General features: G+C 41.8%; 1 long non-coding RNA gene across 3 annotated transcripts; it reads left to right on the top strand.

Annotated features, from left to right (window-relative positions):
- Positions 1 to 466: 466 nt before the first annotated feature.
- Positions 467 to 14296, top strand: LOC127019415 (uncharacterized). 3 transcript variants are annotated; one of them, XR_007766909.1, is made up of 5 exons: positions 467 to 536; positions 8933 to 10934; positions 11556 to 11791; positions 12667 to 12799; positions 12898 to 14296. It is a non-coding gene; the product is annotated as an uncharacterized LOC127019415 (long non-coding RNA). The 3 variants fall into 3 exon arrangements; XR_007766911.1 differs by having other exon boundaries at positions 11638 to 11791; XR_007766910.1 differs by having other exon boundaries at positions 10842 to 10934.
- Positions 14297 to 18787: the final 4491 nt, after the last annotated feature.

Here is an 18787-nt window from a genome sequence, read left to right on the forward strand (position 1 = left end):
CTCTTGGGCACTTGAACCCCTTCCAGCTTGGTTTAGAAGTTCAAAAGAAATGTAAATATATATATTCTCCCCCCTCGACAAAAGCTGGGGCAAGGGAAGTTGACTGCTTGGGTAAAGGTTTTAACCCCATGTTAGCAGTTTTCAAAGGTGCTATGGTTTTGATGAGATAGGGCTGTCTTCCCCCCAGCCCCTTGTATGTGGGCTGCTGTTCAGTAAGCCAGAAAAATGCAAATAACACAGATATGAATAAGACATAAAATACAGACTGATGATTAAATATTTTATGGCCCTCTATGTGAGAAACAGCCTCAGCAGAAGCCCTGGGTAAAGCTCCAGCTGAGAGGTATTGTCTCTAACTACAATGATCAGTCCCAAACAATCAGCTGGTTCCCTCTATACCCCCAGGCCTGCAGCAGCCCCCCTTGCTGTGGGGGAGGCAGGCTGCCGGGACGTTCCGCTGTGAACTGCTGCTCTTCAGCTGGGTGAGCGCTGGCCCTGGGCAGCTATTTTGGGTGTCTATAAGAAGCAATGTGTCGGTAAGGCTGTTATTACATGTTGTGGCTGGAGTGTCATGCTTACTAGGGTCAATATGTTTTAACAAAGTTGATTCTTTGTAGAATAATGTTGGGGTTATTTTTGCCTTTTTGAGGAGAAATGGATGTGCTTCATCCTGCAGTTTCTGATGGTTGGTTGAATGCAGCTGCTAGTGCAGATCTTGCGTATGGTTGGGGGCTTTGACTCTTTCTTTGGTTTCTCTCTACTATTTCCTTTCTCTGCTACGATACTCACATGTGAATGTCTAGAAACCCATTCTATGCAGTTAAATGGGTTGCTTTGCTATCTCAGTGCTCTGCAACTGTATGTGACTGTAGCTGTAGTCATATGTGTGAATATTGCAAAACGTTTGTACATAGACTTGTGAATGCAGATGTGTGCTTGGGCTTTTTTACTGTCCTTTCTCTCTTATAGTCTTGGTGTAGACTAAGGGAAGAAAAACAGAGTTATTACTTTGTTGTAAAACTTTGGGAAACACCTGGAAGAGTGGTATGCTTATATTCTGTGTGCTGGGTCACTGCTTGTGTGATACACTGTTTATTCCCCTCTGTCAATTGTAGGATATTTGTGAAAGGAAATCCAAATATAAACTTTGGTTTCAGTAGCTGGTCAAAAGCAAAAAAAAATGGTCCAATAGGTAAAATACACTATGCACAGTGTTGTTTCCAAATCCTTCCCACTAACTACCTTGGCACATAGCAAATGACTGTTAGATGAAAGGGAAGAACTTTTTCTGCCTGTTCTGGTGGCGGGCAGCTTCGTACCCTGAGTTTCCACCATTGAAATCAGTTGTGTTGCATCACATGCAGAGTTGAAGTTCTGCATTATAACTAAATCCCAGCAATCTGTCTTGAAACTCATCTCAGATGGGAGAAATCAAGATGTGTCTGTTGTCTCCAGCGCAGACTCCATGCTCTGAGGGGGATGCGTGGCGTGAGAGCCATTCCCCCAAATCCTCCTGTATCCGAGTGATTTAGCTTTGAGTGAACAGGCAAAGCATTTGGACTTTTGCCTGCTGAAATAAGTCCTCATTTTTCACATTCAAAGTGCCTTTGCCTCAACCTGCATTATCGTGAGAATTAGTTTAAATATTCAAAGCTTTCTCCAGGTATGTCTCGCTATCTCAGCTACGTTTTTGGGTGCTGAACAGCTCAGCTTGTTGGGAGCTGAGAGCATTCTGATATATTAAGGACTTCCTTTGCCATGTTAAAAATATGGAATATATTAGAGTGAATACAGTATCAGAAAAAAACCACATTTTTTTTGCCTTTAAAGGTAAGGTGTTCTTGGTTTGTTTCAGAAAGCTGATAGGCATGTGGGGCCAAATTGGCTGCTGAGACAGACACAGGAATAACTGTTTTATTTAAGGCAATTTTACTCACTAGTAAGATCACAAACTTTATCCTGCAAATTGATAAGAAATATTAATGAGCTTTTACAGCTTTCAATAGAAAACTCTAAGGGTCACGTCTAGATTTTAGACCAGAAACTTCTCTGAGAGCAGCTGGTGAGAGTATGGTGTGTTGCAGAGTATTCCCATCTCATCTCATGCCATGTCCACTGTGGAGGAGCAGACAGACCAACACCATGGCCTCATGAGGCACATCTTTAGCTTTCTTTCATACTGTTGCAACAGAATAGGCAGCATTCAATGGCAGGGTAATCAGACTTGCCCTACTGAGTCTGTAGCAGATGAGTTGAAATGCTGGCATGGAGGTGCATTAAGATAATCTTGGGAATTCTCACTAAATAGTGTTAACTTTCATCCCTGTTTACCAGTGGCAGTATTTCCATTCACTGAGCTGGTAAATATATCTCCCATGGCCTTGAAAAGGCAGGGGAAACAGTCAATGAAGAACTGCAAAATAACTAATCCGCTGACTCTGGAGTAGCGACATTATTTTTATTTTTTTTTCCCTCCACTGCAGGGAATAAAACAGGGGTGAATTTACCTCGTCCTCCTTTAAATTCATCACTCAGCAAGAAACTATATTATAGGAAAGCATTCCCACTGTTTTGGCATGGCTGCTGTATTACTTGCTTGTTCTGGGAGTATCATTTTGGTAACATAAGAAAGGAGGAGTGTGATCTTTGGAGAAAAAGGAACTCTAAGGGAAGGGGAGCGATCTTAAATGTTGTGTTTTGGTGAAAGGAGGCTTTGTCCTGAATGACAACTTGCATCACAAAAAGTTTACTTAACGATGGCCTTTCTTGCTAAGTAATGCATGCCTTCTGTTTACTTCCTGCGAAGGCGTCCAAGCACGCTATTTAATTCTCCCCCGCAGCGCTGGCAATCGTATAGGACTGACCCAGTGTTACCTGTCCCAGGCGTAGGAAGAAATGAGCTAAACGGTGGGTTTTCAGCCCTGCTCTATGCCACCCACCATGTCCGGCAGCGGTGGTGTCCGGGCAAGCGTGCAGCTATGACCATGGACCATGGAGGCTCGGGCTGAGCGCAGGGAGAGGTGCAGAGCCGTGAGCGTATGCTGGGGCAGCCCTGGGAGTGGGGAGGTTACGCAGGGCAGGAGGGGTCCCCTGCTGCTGCCCTGCCCTTGCAGTGCAGGAGCAGGCATGAACTGCCGTGAGATCGTCTCCGGCTCCCTGTCAGGCTTCAGGCAGGGGAGAAACCCAACTTCTGTTTGCCTTTGATTTAATCAGAACTGCCCTCAAAGGAGTGTTTTGAAAAAGCAAGGCCTTCAGAAAGAAGCAAAGTGTGTATGGAAGAGAGCAAAAGGTTTCAAGTGCAATTCAACAGTGTGCCTCCGTTCCTATTTACCCAGGGCTATTGCCTGCTTTTTCACATCTAACCCGTTCAAAAATGCTTTGGGAGACAAATATCCCCATGTCCTCTGTGCCATCGGTGGGAGCAGACGGGCTCTTCCAGAAGCTCCAGTGTACTGAAACCAGTATCCCATGGCAAACTGGAGCTGCCTGGTGTGCCAGTGTTCACTACAGGTGTTTGATTTACTCCTGGAACAGGAGCAAAACCAGGACTCACAGCAAATGATTAACCTGCACAGAGCTCTTCTTTCATCCAAACCGACTTCCTTCAAATGTTGCAAACTTTGGGACAGCTGCATAATACAGGTTTTTATGTAAAAGAAATTGCTGAAAGCTCTCTCAGCTTTGATGCTTTCCACTGGCCCTGTCAGCCTACACTGACACCTGCATAAAGGAGGAAAATGGCAAATATCTACAACTTCTACCTTCTCACTGAGTGAGACTTGCCAGGTCTGTAAGTGTCAGAAGGGCTGCACACATGGTTTCTTTGTAGCTGCATATAGTGACTACTATGCAATGGAATTTCACTTAAAAGTAGTGATACACTGGGTGCGTTTAAAGCCCGGCAGATGTGCGGGTGCTGAGCAGGACCGTGCTGCAGGTCACAGCCCCACCGCTGCCCCCACAATTGCACACCAAGGTTACTGCTCATCAGCAAACCCGGAGGAACTGCCACTCTGCAACTCCTGTCCTGCAATGAAACACAAGGTAATTTGACACTAGTTTGTATCGCAGTGAAAATGTATATGCCAGTGATCCCCTCTTTTCCCCCCAAACTACCGTATGAACTCAGGAAGCCTTGCACTTGAGCCTAGACCCTGTCTGTGATCTCCTCGCTGTCTGTAAGACTCTGGGAAGCTGTGGATGCGACGTTTCAGCAATACACGAGGCCCTGGTCATCCTATCCAAATGCAAAAGGTGTTTCTTCCTGTCCTCCAACCCTTGCCAAGGGCACCTGGGTGAAGGCAGGCTCTGGGCAAAGACCGTGGGGATGCTGGGAGGGGGAGAACGTGTCACTTTTGTAATGGGGCCTGTTGCAGGTGCAAGGCCACTGCTTGATCTGTGGGCAGACATGCCGTGCCCCCTCCTTCCTTCTATAAATGGTTTTCGTCTTGATTAGTGGTCTGTCTCACCACTTCTGCTTCAATGGCCTAACTTAGAGCAGGGCTACAAATTTGCATCCCTGCAGCCAGCTCAATGTCCTTAATTATATGTGTCTTTATATGTCTAAGGAAAATTTCAGGTTTGGAAATGGATGGAGAGAGGAAAGGTTTCTATATTTGTAGGGCTATGCATTTTTTCCCATGTAGTATTTCCTGTAAAGACATCTGGGGCCGATTCTCATTTATGGTAAGGCTGCTTTACGTGAATACAAAAGGGAATTTGAAGCATGAACAATGGTGTTTTCGGCTAAAGCAATGCTGGGGGACTGGCAGAAACAGGAAACCCATCAGAGTCCTGATGTCCGAGTGCAATGGCCCTCTTCTGAGATACGGTCACTGGAACCACCTCCACCCTCCCTGTATGGGATGCTCAGATGTGCTTCTCATGGAAGTCATGTTTGTAACAGTGAGGGGCACATGTGTCCTGGGCTTGCTTATAGTACCTGCACAAATACTTTTTTCCTTTTAGTTTTTTTTCATAAATAATTCATGCAAAGGTCACCAGCCATAAACTATTGCTGTTTTCAGAATATCTGTAATATTGGCCCATTCCAATGAGCTTCCTACAAGAAAGTCAGAGTTCAACCTTATCTAGAATGAAAAGGAAACATGACAAAGCTTACACAGCTTTCTCCTTGCTTTTAATGCATCAACCACAGTCTTTTCCATTTCTAAAACAAGGCTGGAAAAGTCATCAAGAAGATGGCATTCATTCATTTAAAAAAGGTTATTGAATCAGGAAATGAAATGGAAAAGTAATTTATGCTAGATACTTTCTGGTGTTTTTTACTGTGTAACATTCTGGAAGATGGTTCCTTTGCTTTGTCACCAGTTCAGTTCTGTCCAAGTCCCAAGCCCAGACATCAATATTTCATGTACTTTATAGATGTCAGCTGTTTTTGTTGGATCATTTATTGCGCTTCTGTTATGGACATAATATCCTAGCAAATGATGAAAAGTACCTGCTAGCTAAATGAAAATGCCAGATGCAAAATTTTTTGTTCATTTACAAATGTGTTATAAAGAATGACAATACTTCCTTTGATTTTTCTTGTTAATGTCACTTTGTTGGCCAAAGAAGTGTTCCTGAGTAAGTCTGTCCCATGCCTTGTTACTAGATGAGCTGAAAAAAACCCTCCAAAAATGAAGACAACTGCCAGGGAATTCAGCAGGTCTGATTCTATTCTTCTCATTAGTGTGAATCTAGGATATCATCATGGAAATCAGTGCGGTTAGTGGAAAACAAATATAAGTGAGGACAGAATTGATTGAATGTATATGAGAAATATAATAATATAATTTGAAGAACTGCAATCCTGGGGATGTTTTTAGACCTCCTTACAATGCTGACCTCTGTCACCCTGAGGATGGCATGGCAACATGCTTTACCTGCAGACTGGCATTGAAAACAACCCACCAAATCTGTTTCATCCAAAGTAGCCCACGAGGCAGCAAGGTACGACAGGCTGATACTTCAAGTTTTCCCATTTCCACTTTTATGTCAGCCTGATACAGTTCTGAATCGTTAAAGACTGAGGTATTTTGGTTACTAGTGGAGTTTTCTCCATGCTGTTTCTCATATGCAACTTACATGTTCAGCAAAGGGAAGGTCCTGGTTCAGAGACTCCAGGTGAGGAACAGGCAAAGGTCTTCTGTGGTGAAAACACAGCTCAGCCCAGAGGCTGCTGACAGTGCAGTCCATCTCTCTCTGGATCTTCACATAAGGAAGCTGTGACTGCAAGATTCTGGAAGTAAACTGCCCATGCTTCATTCTCCCTGCGAAAGCAAACAGTGTCGGGTTCAGGGTGAGAAACCCTCTTTCTTCATAAAGAGATTGATGTCCTCCTAAATACATGTGACATTGGTAACTTCCAAGTTAGGCATGTATCTTCCAGATTTAAAAGGGTTTGAAGTTGTTTGTGTAAAGCGATGGAGTCTATAAACTAATCTTTCAAACGTTTGGGGCAAACATACTCTTACAATTTTTCTTCACTTGCATGACAGGTCTGCAAAAAAGGCCTGAAAACTGATTCCAGTACAGGGTAACACCTAACAGTGGAATTAACCATTCTCTAAAGCAGCCACATTTAACTATAACATCTATAAAATCTTGTCTGAAAAATCAAACAAGGAAAAGTGTCTCTTCAGTAAATATTCATGCTCAGATGATCTCTGAGATCTTCCCAAAGAAGCTGTTTCAACAGCTAGCATTTTCATGCTAGTTTTTTTTCCCCCCATGGTTTCTTAGAATTTTTTTCCTATTCCTGTCACAGGCACACAAATATTTCACCAAAATTGTCTGTGAATCTTCTTGCCCTGAAACACGTTCAGTTTTAGATGGTGTTCTGTGGCTGTTGATAACGTATTGGCAGCTATTGCTTCAGTTGTGATGGCACAAAGAAATGAAGTAGTTGAGTCTCCTTGGTTTTATTGAGGTTAAATCCAAAACACAACCAGGAAACACTGACCCCTCACTCCCCTCAGGGGCATTTGCTGTTTATTGTAAATATTTGTATGTGAAACTGCAAAAGAGCTGAGATAGATATGTCCCTGTGAGATGCATCTGCAGAAAACAAGTTAAAATCTGTCTCTTTCAAAAGAACATCGTAGACTGCAACTTTTTCCTTAAATATTTGTATACGTGAAAGCAGTAGGTAGCTTTTTGCATGTAGAAATACTGGAGAAAAGAGGATGTGTTTGCCCAGCTTGAACTTCAAGTACAACAGGATAATGTGTTTCAGGGTAGCTGCTTACAAGGAGCTGGAGCTGCTAATAAATCTGCGGCTTGAAGTATTTTACTGTCAGCTTAGGATGCTGGAGTATTGTATGCAGTCCCTTGATCTGCATCTCCTGGCTGAGCTGCAGCAGAGGTTTGTCTGAGGGTGTCACCAGAGTCGGCGGGGGCAGGCAGTGAATGTGGGGAGTGACGGCTGTCTGTCCTGGCTCCTTGCTTGGAGAGGCAGCTGCGTACCCCACAACAGCCTGTGCGTGGGGATGGCAAGGCAGGGGCAGCACGTGGTGCCTCTGGCTCCACAGCACATCCAGGCTCCTCTCTGAGGCATCAAAACATCCAAATTTTACTCTCCCGTTGCCTCTCCTAATCTATTTTGCGGTAGGCTTTTCTCCGGAAAGGAGAGTCTGAAATGAGCCAACTTAAATCTAATCTTTCATTATTGAAACAAGGGAATCATGAATATATCATGTTTAGGCAAAAATGAAGGTTTCCTAACCACTCATCTTGAAGAGAAGACTTGCAAAGTATGAGCTATATTTCTGAGTATCATTCCAGAGCATGGCTTGACTTGCTCTACTGAGAGACTAAAACTGATCCCCTACAACTTACTTATTTGTAAGTACTTATTTTACTCCTTTACATATGAAACAGTATCCAGACAACACAAGTTGTCTGGTGGAAAATTTGTAAGTGATTTACTATTCCTCTCTCACGGTGAATTCCTACTGTAGCACATTCAGGATTGCACAATTGCAAGCTAAAATAAAACTGAAAATATGACAAAGGGAAGCAGACCAAAATAAACCCCTGGTGTGAGATGTCATTACCTGTTGTTGGGAAAGCAATTCAAGATTTTCATACAATTGGCTATAACATTTCCTGAGCTAAATTATGCTGTCAACAAACCACATAAAAGTAATTTAACAAATGTCAGAACATCTTGGGAAAAAAGAAAAAAAAAAAAACAACCACCACATAAGTACAAGGGCAGGATAAAGCTATTGTATGATCTGTCATGAGAACCAGCAAATGGAGAGAGCTGTTTCTAACACTTTGAAAGCATCTTGGGCAGCTATAATCCAGCTGACTAAGATGATTTAAATATGCTGGCTGGGGAAAGGGGAAGAAAGATTCCACCCCCTCCCCCCGCAATGATGGGGGAAAAAAATTGTTTTTAAAATGTTGTCATAGTTCCATTTGAGTTAGCCATGGCATGTTTCAAGCCTCTGAATGACACCGTTGGGTTGCATGTAAGTTCAATAATTTTTATTAAAATTAGTATTTTTATTAAACTACTAAAAATTATTTGGCCCTTCTATTTTAAATCTCTATATGTAGTGCTATAGCTTGGTATATATTTAAGAAACTTTAAGATAGATGGGTATGCAACCTAGTTTAAGAATTGCCAGTAGGAGGGGAAAAAAAAAATCCACATCATTAGAGTATGAAAAAGATGAAGTCTATGCTTGCATACAACCAGGAGATAAAACACTGGATCAGCTTGCCAAAGAAACCTTTCCTGATTATGCTGAAATCTTTTATGAGAGGTTATCAAAGTACTCCAATAAGGCTATTGCATAAGGACCACACAACTTAAAAACAAAGCCACATACAAGATGCAGCTATATGAGTTGCTGTTCACATGTACAGCATTGTTTGGTTCCCATAATTACCTCTGTGTGTGTTCTTCCCCTTACAGGGAACACAGGAAAGCTCAGCTGTTGATGAAAGCAGAATATCAAACAAGATGCCAAACAATCTGGCTTTACAGCTTCGCACAGCACAAACGGAGGGGGAAAGGGCAGAAAGAGGCACAAGGCACAGGCTCCAAGCTCCATGCAGGAGAAGCGAAATGCAAAAGAATGAGGTTCCTAGTGATTCTTGGGACACGGTCAGGAGGTGCAGCTGAGTTAAATGGGAAAACTAAATTACTTCCTATTAGTAGACTATTCCTGGTTTTGTTTTAAAATCGAGCAGGAATATCATCAGGGTGTAGTATACTGCTGTTTGCAATTCTTTCAGATGCGTGAGCTCAGGCAGGCAATAGCAAGCCTATGCTGTGGAGCCTAGTGTTGTGGTAGAAATGTCAATCCAAACAACTGAGAACTAAAAAAGTTATAACACAGCTGGTATTGTTTGGGAGGATAATCTCTTCAGACTCATGCACTACAGGACAAAAAAGAAGCTCAATGCAATTTGAAGCACCACCATCCATCAAGCTTTTTGCATTTACAGCACTTGGAACTACACAACAGACTGGGAAGGAAGCAATCTTGTGTTAGGAAACTCCATGCTACAGCACTATGGTAGAGAGAGAATACAGACACAAGGTTGCAAAGGGCCAGACTCTGCTGTGGTATATTTATCTGATATTATCACTGTGGAGAGCAGTTCCTGGGGCAGATGAGGAAGCCACTGAATGAGATGAAACAAGACCGTGAGTCTTGCATCCCATGGAGAACCACCACAGCATTACTGACAGTGCCTAACTGAAGTCAGCAATTCAGGGGAGAGAGTGACAGCACAGCCAGCATCTATCTCCAACTGCCAGATTTACCTCAAGCTCTGAATGTGCCTCTGCAAAAAGTGCGTTTCTGAGAGCAAGAAGGGATCTCAATGGCCCAAAAAGCCATTGAGTTTCCAAGATGATCGCCATATATTATGGCAACTATCAGCATTTGTTATGTTTTGCATGCATTTGATACTCTGCTTGGAAATAACTGAGTGGTGCCGAGGGCTGGAGGATAACATACCCACTGCGCTGTGTGTGCTTCCCTCTGCAACCAGCTCCTGTGTCTGCAGGCTCCTGTTAGTATCATGCATTTAGACCCTTAGAAAAACGAAAAGGTTTGAATGATATAAGTACGAGAGTTTTTTCTGTATTGTATTCTTCTGGGAAATACAGGGTGGGAGGATTAGTTAATATTTTAGACTACAGGAGGTAAATCAAGAGGGAGGTGTGTATAGAGCGTTTAAGTTCAGAGTTGCTGTTTAATGGACTGCGGTCACATATCGCAGCATGTGTACATGTAATTGTCTCCCAAACTGGAGACTGAATCCTTAAAGCTTCCCTTGCTACACATTACTTCTCTAAACAAGAGACAGAAATATAATACAGTATTACCAAAGCAGATGATTCATTCTGATATGCTACTTAAAACACGCCAAGGACATTAGCTACAGCTCAGCCAAATCTCCCTGTCTGAAATAAACATTGATCTGATGGAGTCCTGCATTAATTTTTAAAACATAACAGCAGGGGGCAAGGAGGGCCAGGGTTTTTCACTGCAAACTAGCTGCTTACGCAATAGGAATGAGGTGTATTTTCAGTGCTTGTTGTTCTTTTTCTAAATAATTCTCCCCAGAAGCTGTATTTGCAATGGTGAAGTTCTGAAAAATTCTAAAGTTTTTAAGGTGGTTCTTTCAGAATAATTCAGTTTTCAGTAAATAGTCTGGAAAAACACGTCCTGCCTTGCACATTGCGCATAAGATTGCAGAAATGTATTTTTAGGGTCATGAGCTAAATTAACATCTGGCTCAATTGGTATTTCAGCTGCGTTATGTACATTTGGCCTGAATGTAGCCCATTGCTTATTTTTTGCCCTCAGATTATGCAGTGGCATTTATCCTACATGCATGTAGCATGCAACCTATCCCTAACATCTGAATAAATCTTGGATATTCAGTCATCTGGCATACTTGTAAGTTCTCCACGTTTTTTATTACTTTGCTTACAACTTATTACTCTGGATACAGCACAGTCTATTTATATGCTTTGTAAACACTCCCTCTTCCAAATGCTTTGTGGTATCATTTTCTTCAGTGTCTTTATGGAAGATTGTCAAATGAGGGAAGCAGCTGAACTGGAGAGGCATAGGAAAGAATGGAAAATAAATCCTCTAACATCAATAAGGAAGTGATTGTCAGTGTTAGCAAATATTTATCTGATAACTGTTCTGTTAAATTATTTACAAATTGGGAGTAATACGTTACCTGCTGCTATGCAAAATGAAGATTTGCTTTTTTCCTGTCAGACTGCCAAGTGAGGTAACTTCAATGCGTAAAATCCCATAGCACAGAATAAGCAGCTTTGGTGCCACTGGGATTCTTCCCACTACTTGATGATGGTCTGACAGCAGTGATCAGTCTTTTAGTGCTTCTGCAGGGACCAGTATTTCCTCAAAAGTATCACTAAGATAATAAAATTATCTTAAATTAGATGCATGTCTTCATCTCTATGGAGTAATGCATTGCCTCCAGTTCTGCATGTAGGACAAGGGCACGCTTGCCTGGTTGTTGCTAGTACATGTCATTTCTTCCAGCAAGTCTGAAGCCCAGAAGGAAGTTTCCTCTCCCCAAGTTTGCTAAACCAAAGGCCTTCAAAATCTCTTCTGTCCTCCAAAGTGCAGAAAATGGTATTGAGTGAAGGCACAGAGTTGCTGCTGGCTGTCAGAGGCATGTGTGAAATGTTCTCCTTCCCTGAGACCAAGTTCCTGAAATCTGGAGTTCTTCCACAAAACCAATGGATGTATTTGATAGTTACTGGGATTTTGCAAAGGTAAACTGGACCTGGTAGAGATGATATTGCCAAAAATTAAGGTTATGTTCATGTAAAGTGTGTCACTGAAATAGCCAGATGGATTTGAAGAAAGGTTTTTGTCTTGGAAAATTTAACACCTTTTGATTGCCACTGTTTCTTCAGGAGTCTGCTTTGACAAATGTGGTGGTTTGGAACCTGTGAATACTCCCAAACTTTAACAGGAAGGCTCTGTTTTATCATCAGTCAGCCTCATACTGCCCCAGCTACCACAGTGAATGACAAAAAATAAAATCCCAAACCAAAACAAACAAAAAAGAAAACGCCACAAAACAAAAACACACACACCCCCAAAAAAACCCACCTAAAAATAAAACTTGTAAAGAATATTAAGCTTAGGGAAATAATTTTCTAATCAATAATGTCACTTCAAGAATAATGCAGGTCTTCTGAAAACATCTGGGGATATTTGTCCAACTTCTTAATGTGTACTTAAAATATAAACTATAAAAATACTTTCTGAGATAAGAAGGTTATAGCTGCAATTCTTTGTAAAGGAATAAAATATTAATTTTGTTGAAAATTTTTATTAAAATCCATTTTGTTCCAACAGGCAAATAAGAATACTGTTATATTTACATATGTAACTTTGAAATCATTGCAAGTTAGCTATTAAGAGAGAATGCTTTGCTTTGGAGAAAAGCAGCTAGCTTACATATGTTGGCTGACCAACTTAAAGCAAAGCTAAACATCTGATAACCATAAATGCTATTTTTTGTATGCACATTCTAATACCATAAGTACTTAAGACAAAAAAGTGATCCTCAAACTATAAAATAGAAAAAGAACAAACTATAGAATTTTTATGTAACTTTTTTTCCTCTTATTGGTTTTAGAGATGTCTATGTTTTGGTCTGTGTGAACATCTGTCTCGGCTGGATGGTTTCAGAAAACTTTAAACAGCCCCAGTAGTTTCTGAAGGGAGGTAAAAGTATATTGTTGTGCCTGTGTTTGAAAATGGAGACTGAGGTAAGGTTTGGCATCTCCTGCTTCAAAGAAAATGGCTAAAATCTGGCAGTGCAGAAGATCATTGTGCCAGCCTGATGTCTCTTGCCTTGCCATTACAGTTCACACAGGTTGTGAGCCTTTCAAAAAGCAGCAGTTCACTTGTGTCCAGGAGAGACACTGCAAGTTTCACGCCTACGCTTCCTGGAGGTCCCGGGGTGCAACGCCCATCCATCTCTGGAGGACCTGGAGCACCAGAAGAAGGTTGGAGCCCTGTGAAAAATAATCCACGATCCTGTAAGGACTCTAGTGCACAATGTGAGGTTGCGAGCAAAAGTTAATGCTGGTACTTTGACAAGTTCTGGACTTCTCAACCTTGATGATGTTCATTCATTAAACTGTTGCGTGTATGTTTGGCTCAACATGGTGCAGTTACTCATATCATCTGTTGTTCAACTTTTGACCATGTCTAAGCCAACACTGGATAACTAAACAACCATGAGGTTTTTATGGCTCTCTAATAAGAATAATCTAGGCACATCTGGCTTAATGAACTTGTTTGATCCAAGCAGAAAAAAGTCTCATCTTTCAGATGTATTCATAATTTTCTCTAGGTTTTTCTTAATCAGTGTTTATGGGAGGATTTTATTCAGTGTTACTTTTTTACATGACATGAATGCAGAGGGGGGAAGGGTTGCTCTGCAATAATTCTGTGCCTGGTGAAAGACCTAGTCCTTTACTTTCCTGCAACAGTAGTTCTCGCTCACATAATCTAATCAATTTTAAATAGCTGAAGAGGAGGATCAACATTTCTTCTCTAAAAATAAGGTGATGAAAGTAGCCTATTAAAAATACTATGCTATATTGGTGGTACAGCTGTAAGGGATTTACAAAAATTAATTATATTACTATTGTAAAAATATCAGCATTGAAGTTAGTGCCAATGTATTTTGGTCTTGGATTCCACATATTCATCTGTCTGGTATTTTCAGAAAAAGCAATCTACTTAAAGTCTCTTTCTCTATAGAAAATTTTTCCTGCCATTATACATGCCTGATCTAGAATTCTTAATTTGGAAATTAAATGTTCATCATTCAAAAATACCATGTTGTACTTGACAATACTTTTGGCTTTCTTCTTAAATCCAGAGATTCCAAGAAAACAAACAACAATAAGCCCCATTTTTTTTCCTTTCTTGGGAGCTAAAGAGTACTGAAGAAGTCTGATGATGACTTACTCATGTGGAAAAAAAAAAGTGGGAAATAGTGCAATTTCCGTTTTCATTGATATTGTTAATACCTCCTGAGTCTGGAAACTCCTGTTTTGATGAACGTCATCAACAAATGTTGTCAGGTTTAAATTACTGCATTGTTCTGCATGATTTAGGTATGCTGTGTGTTAAGAGACTCAGGATATTTTAAAACCACTAGAGAGAATTGGTGGGAAGTTGGAGGAAACTTTCTGACAGATCAGAGCGATCATTTCATGTTAATGGTTGAGATAACTGTGTGAAGCTGGTCAAATTATTTATGGTTTTGTGATTAAATTTCTCTCTTCCCAAAGATGGAGTTCATAAGTATTCATAGTATTATGACATTATTTCTCTCTCTTTCAAAGTTTGGGCAGGGAAAATGGAGTTCTTGCGGCTGCCTGAAACAACTGTATTTTGCATCTTTTTGAAGGTCATAAACTGGAGTCTCATGGAATTTTATGCTTCTATAATTGGGGAGAAAATTCTGGTAAGATTTTTAATGTGAGAACAAGCCCTCTTACTCCAAGGCAGAGATTTAACGTGGTGTTAGCCACTGAGCATCAGTACCTTACCTCTCATCAGGTGAGAAAGTGGAGGACTGAGGCTTCTGCAAATTCCCCTTGCTGTTGCCAGAAGCTAATTTTGCAGAAGCAAGCCAAAACTGTATTTTAGTTACTGCAGAAGGAATATCTGAGAACTCATTTTTTTGGCTGCAGGGCAGCACTATGAAAACCTGCACAGCCCCAGGGCTAGAAGCGGAGATGGTCAAGAAAGACTTTTCTAGGACTAATGAACTGCAGAATGAAGAATCTCCCACAGCTGCTGAGAAAAGAAAGGGAATGTCTTTAAAAAGGACTGGCCTAATGTAGAGGTTTCTGCGGCTCGGGAGTGAAATACTTCTCAGATGACTGCGCCGGTTCTTCCAGATGTGTGAGCAATTTTTAGTGCTGATGAGATTTTGCTAACGAGCTGAGAGGACCATATGAGTGTGGACAGTTTCCCTCCAAATGGGCTCCATTTTTATTCTTTTACAGAGAGTGGTTTTCAGGAAATACCTGCAGATTTTATCCTGCAGAAAGGTGTCCTATAAGATGTCTCTAAGGGTTTTTTGACCCATTCTTCCAATGCGAAAGGGCACTATGGAGCACTACCGAGGAGGTTAAGTGTCCTTGGCTGCTATGAGATAGTGTTTTTTCACGTAGGACAACCACAGCTTTTTATTTTTTGCAAAAATAGGCTTTTGCTTCCTTTTACTGATGGAGACAGGGCAAGTTTTATACAATGACAGAGAACCAGGACCCTTTGGGGAGGGCTCCTGCCATGGGCAGGAGGCTTTGGGGAGACCTGCTGGGGAAGCCCTGGTGCAGGGGACCCCACTCCGGTGTGGGAACGTTCGTTAAACATACCCACTGAGGCCTGTCTTGCTCTCTGTGTCTCTCTCAGCACACGTCGGTAGAGGTGGTAATCTGGTTTTAGGAATACAGACTCTTAGTCATATTTATGGCCTTCAACCTACAAGGGGATTTTCAGTTCAATGAGTATCCCAGAAAATACCTCATGTCAAATACATCTTCCCGCCTGTAAGAGTGGGTGTCTCCACTTCCTGACTGGATGGCAAAACACTCCATCAATGATGGGATAAAGATTAACTAAAAATGAAAGTCATTGGGTTTTCTCTAACTTCTTCTCTGTTTTTTCTTTCACCAGTTGCTCTTAGGCTCCAGAGCCCCTCTTTGAGATGGAAATTTACTGTGTTTCTCTCTTGGCAGTTTGGCCTATTTGGTAATTGGAGTCTTCTCATTTGGTGAGCCGTTCCCATGGTTCCCACGTTGCACTCGTTCTTGCTCTCGTATTTTCCGTTCCCTTATTACTTTCCTAATAACTGCTTCTCAGGCTTCTTTCTTCCTTTAATATTTTCTTGTGTGTTTGGCTAGGCTTCTCCGCATTCTTGGTATGGCATATGATGTGCCATCACTGGAACAAGACGTCACAGCTTTTCAGCTGCTGGGTGTGGGGTTGCTCCTCCCGAAGGCTTTGCTTCAGTCGCCCGTTTCAGCTCTCTCCATGAGAGTTTTTACTCTCCTTTACGGTGCGTCTCTGCTATAGCTGTGACTTTCTAAAATGGATGATACCTGGTCTTGTAAACAATTGCAAGTATCTTGGCTTCAGTGAGACACCTTTCTCGGTTGGAGGCACTGGAGCCTTGTGGTCTGGAGCCTCTACTCTGTCTTGCGGTTCACTGAGGCTCTCTTCTGTTTCTTGCTCCTAGCTGGATATATTCCCTTGTTTGCTTTAACTAAGCATCTTAAGGAATCTCACTAGTCTATACGGTCATTTGTGGCTTGGCATTTTTGTCTGTCCTGACTCTATCGTGGCATTTTTTTTCTCTGTGTGCCAGGACCTCTGAAGTTCAGTCCCCTGAACCCACAGCATCTCTCCTTTCCTCTCTCAGCCCCTTGCCCTCACAGGTTTTTGTGTGTTGGTCTTGTAAGGCAGAAAAATCTTCTCCACTCTGAATTCTCCAGAATGTAAATTTATGTTAATTATCTCTTTAGTTTGCAAGTAGAAAATTAGAAGGGATCGAATTAATCAAAAAAGTCATCAACTGTGCTTTTTAAAGGCGTTTCCAGATTTTTGACATATTCAAAACTGGAGAACATCATTGCTTCTCACTAATTCCTTCCATCAGAAGGTAACAGGCATAACTAGAGAGAGAAGGCAGATGCTGGTCATTACGATTTCTTTCACTTTCTACAAAGAATAGACACATCTAATGGTTTCAGACCTGGAGTCCCCCTTTCTTCAATTTTAGCCAGTTGTTGTGAAAGACATACTGTAATCCTTTCCACTTCTTGTATTTCTTAATTATACTTGATAGCTTGGTAACTTTCTTTAACCGGAGCAATGTGTTAAACTTTTTTTGGCTGCCACAGAGAGAATTCTAAATAAATATTTTGCTGAACTAGATTCCAGCAGTTTTGGTACGTAGCCTAACACCATATATTGTGGCGTGCAGGGAAAATCGGTTCTCCAAAGGGAACTCAATAGCAGCATGGATCTTCTGCCAGAAATTCCTAATTCTGGGACTGTACCAGGAAACTTGTGTGGGTCCTGTTCTGCTCCTACTCAAGTCAAAGGTAAAGCTCCTACTGACTGCAGTGGGATAAGGCTCAGGCTCCAACACTCAGTCCTCACACTCCCACTTCACACATTTTCCTTCAAATTCTTATTAATTTTTTTTATTTATTTTCAGGGTCTGGAAATATACTAACCATTGCTCTCTCCTGTACATTTTCTGGAAGGAAAATCACAGATAGGAACCGTTTTCCTCGCCTCTTACACCGTTTAAGAGGAGCTCCTGTTCTGTGCCCCAAAGCGTGGCTGGAACTCAGCAGCTGTAATCTGGAATGACAGATGAGCAAGTCAGATCATGAAAGGAGGAGAAAACAAACAGAAGAAGAGCTTGAAATCATGTCAGAAAGGCAAGAAGTGATATCTTGAAAGAACTAATTTTGTATTTCAGTAATCCCTTGGTTTACTTGGAGAGATAAGAGAAATCAGGGATAGGCTGTGGTCAAGCAGGAGATAGCAGACATGGAAAAAATGGGATCTCGGGACATTTACCATAGGAAATGAAACTCCAACATCACTGTGTTGCCATGAGTGCTAACACGTTTGGAGCTTGACCATGTCTTTTGCTGTATGTAAATATACAGACAATTATATGTAGCTCTGGAAATAAACACACGTAATCTGATTGATAGCTTTAAACATAGTAGGTTTTGCTTATTAGGCTGTAAGAACACTTGCAAGAAGCAAGTGTCAGAATAAAACTGATACTGATTTTTGCCATGAAGCCTAGAAGAGATTTGGAGCTGATCGAAAACACAAGGCGATGGGCAACAAGTTGGGGACTGCTGGACTATTTCCAACAGTGCCACACACTCACTGTCTGACATCGGGCAAGTCATTTGATTTCCTCGTGCTTTTTCATGTGCTTTCTTCATCTGCATTAGATGGTGCTCATTTCTCCTCTTAAGAGCTTCAGCAGCTCTGAAGGGTGTTAATATCAAAGGAAAGCAACTAAGCTGTAAGTGCAAGAGCTGCCAGGCGCAGAGACACAGGGGAGGGAACAAGGAGCTTCCCTTGCACATTCCCAGCCCATTTGTGGACACATGGCTCAGACGTGTGAGCTGTGTGCGGTGGGGAAATGGAAGGGCACAGGTAATCCTTCCCCTGGCCCGTGCCTCCCCACGGCCTGACCACCGCCTGGGCTCCTTACACGAGAATAGCCAAGGACCCTGCCCAAACAGCCCGAAGGCAGGGTTCAAGCCACAGCAGGGGCTGTAACAAGGACCTAAAGAGCAAAGTGACAAATGGCAGTGAAGTGTCCTACTTTGTGAACTTAATTTTGTAGTTTGAATACAGAAAACTGAACAACCAATGCTATTTTTTAAACTTTATACTGTTTTAAGTCACTACATAACCAGGGTCAGCAAAGCTTTATTTACACCCTGTATGTGCAGCTGGCAAGAATCTCAAGTTGTGCCCTCTTCAGTGCAAACACTGCTGGAAAGGGAGATCTCGACACATAATGCCCCCAGCCCATCTCACCATGTGCTGCAGGTTGGCTCCTGTACTTGTCGATGTGCACTGAAATGAGGGCAGGATTTATGCAGGGTCACTCTCGGGGCAGAATTCTCTCCATAATAGCCCTAATGCTGATGCTAAAGGGTTAAGAAATCAACTATATGTCTACT

Source organism: Gymnogyps californianus, chromosome 8 (genome assembly GCF_018139145.2).
Source record: "Gymnogyps californianus isolate 813 chromosome 8, ASM1813914v2, whole genome shotgun sequence".
NCBI lineage: Eukaryota > Metazoa > Chordata > Aves > Accipitriformes > Cathartidae > Gymnogyps > Gymnogyps californianus.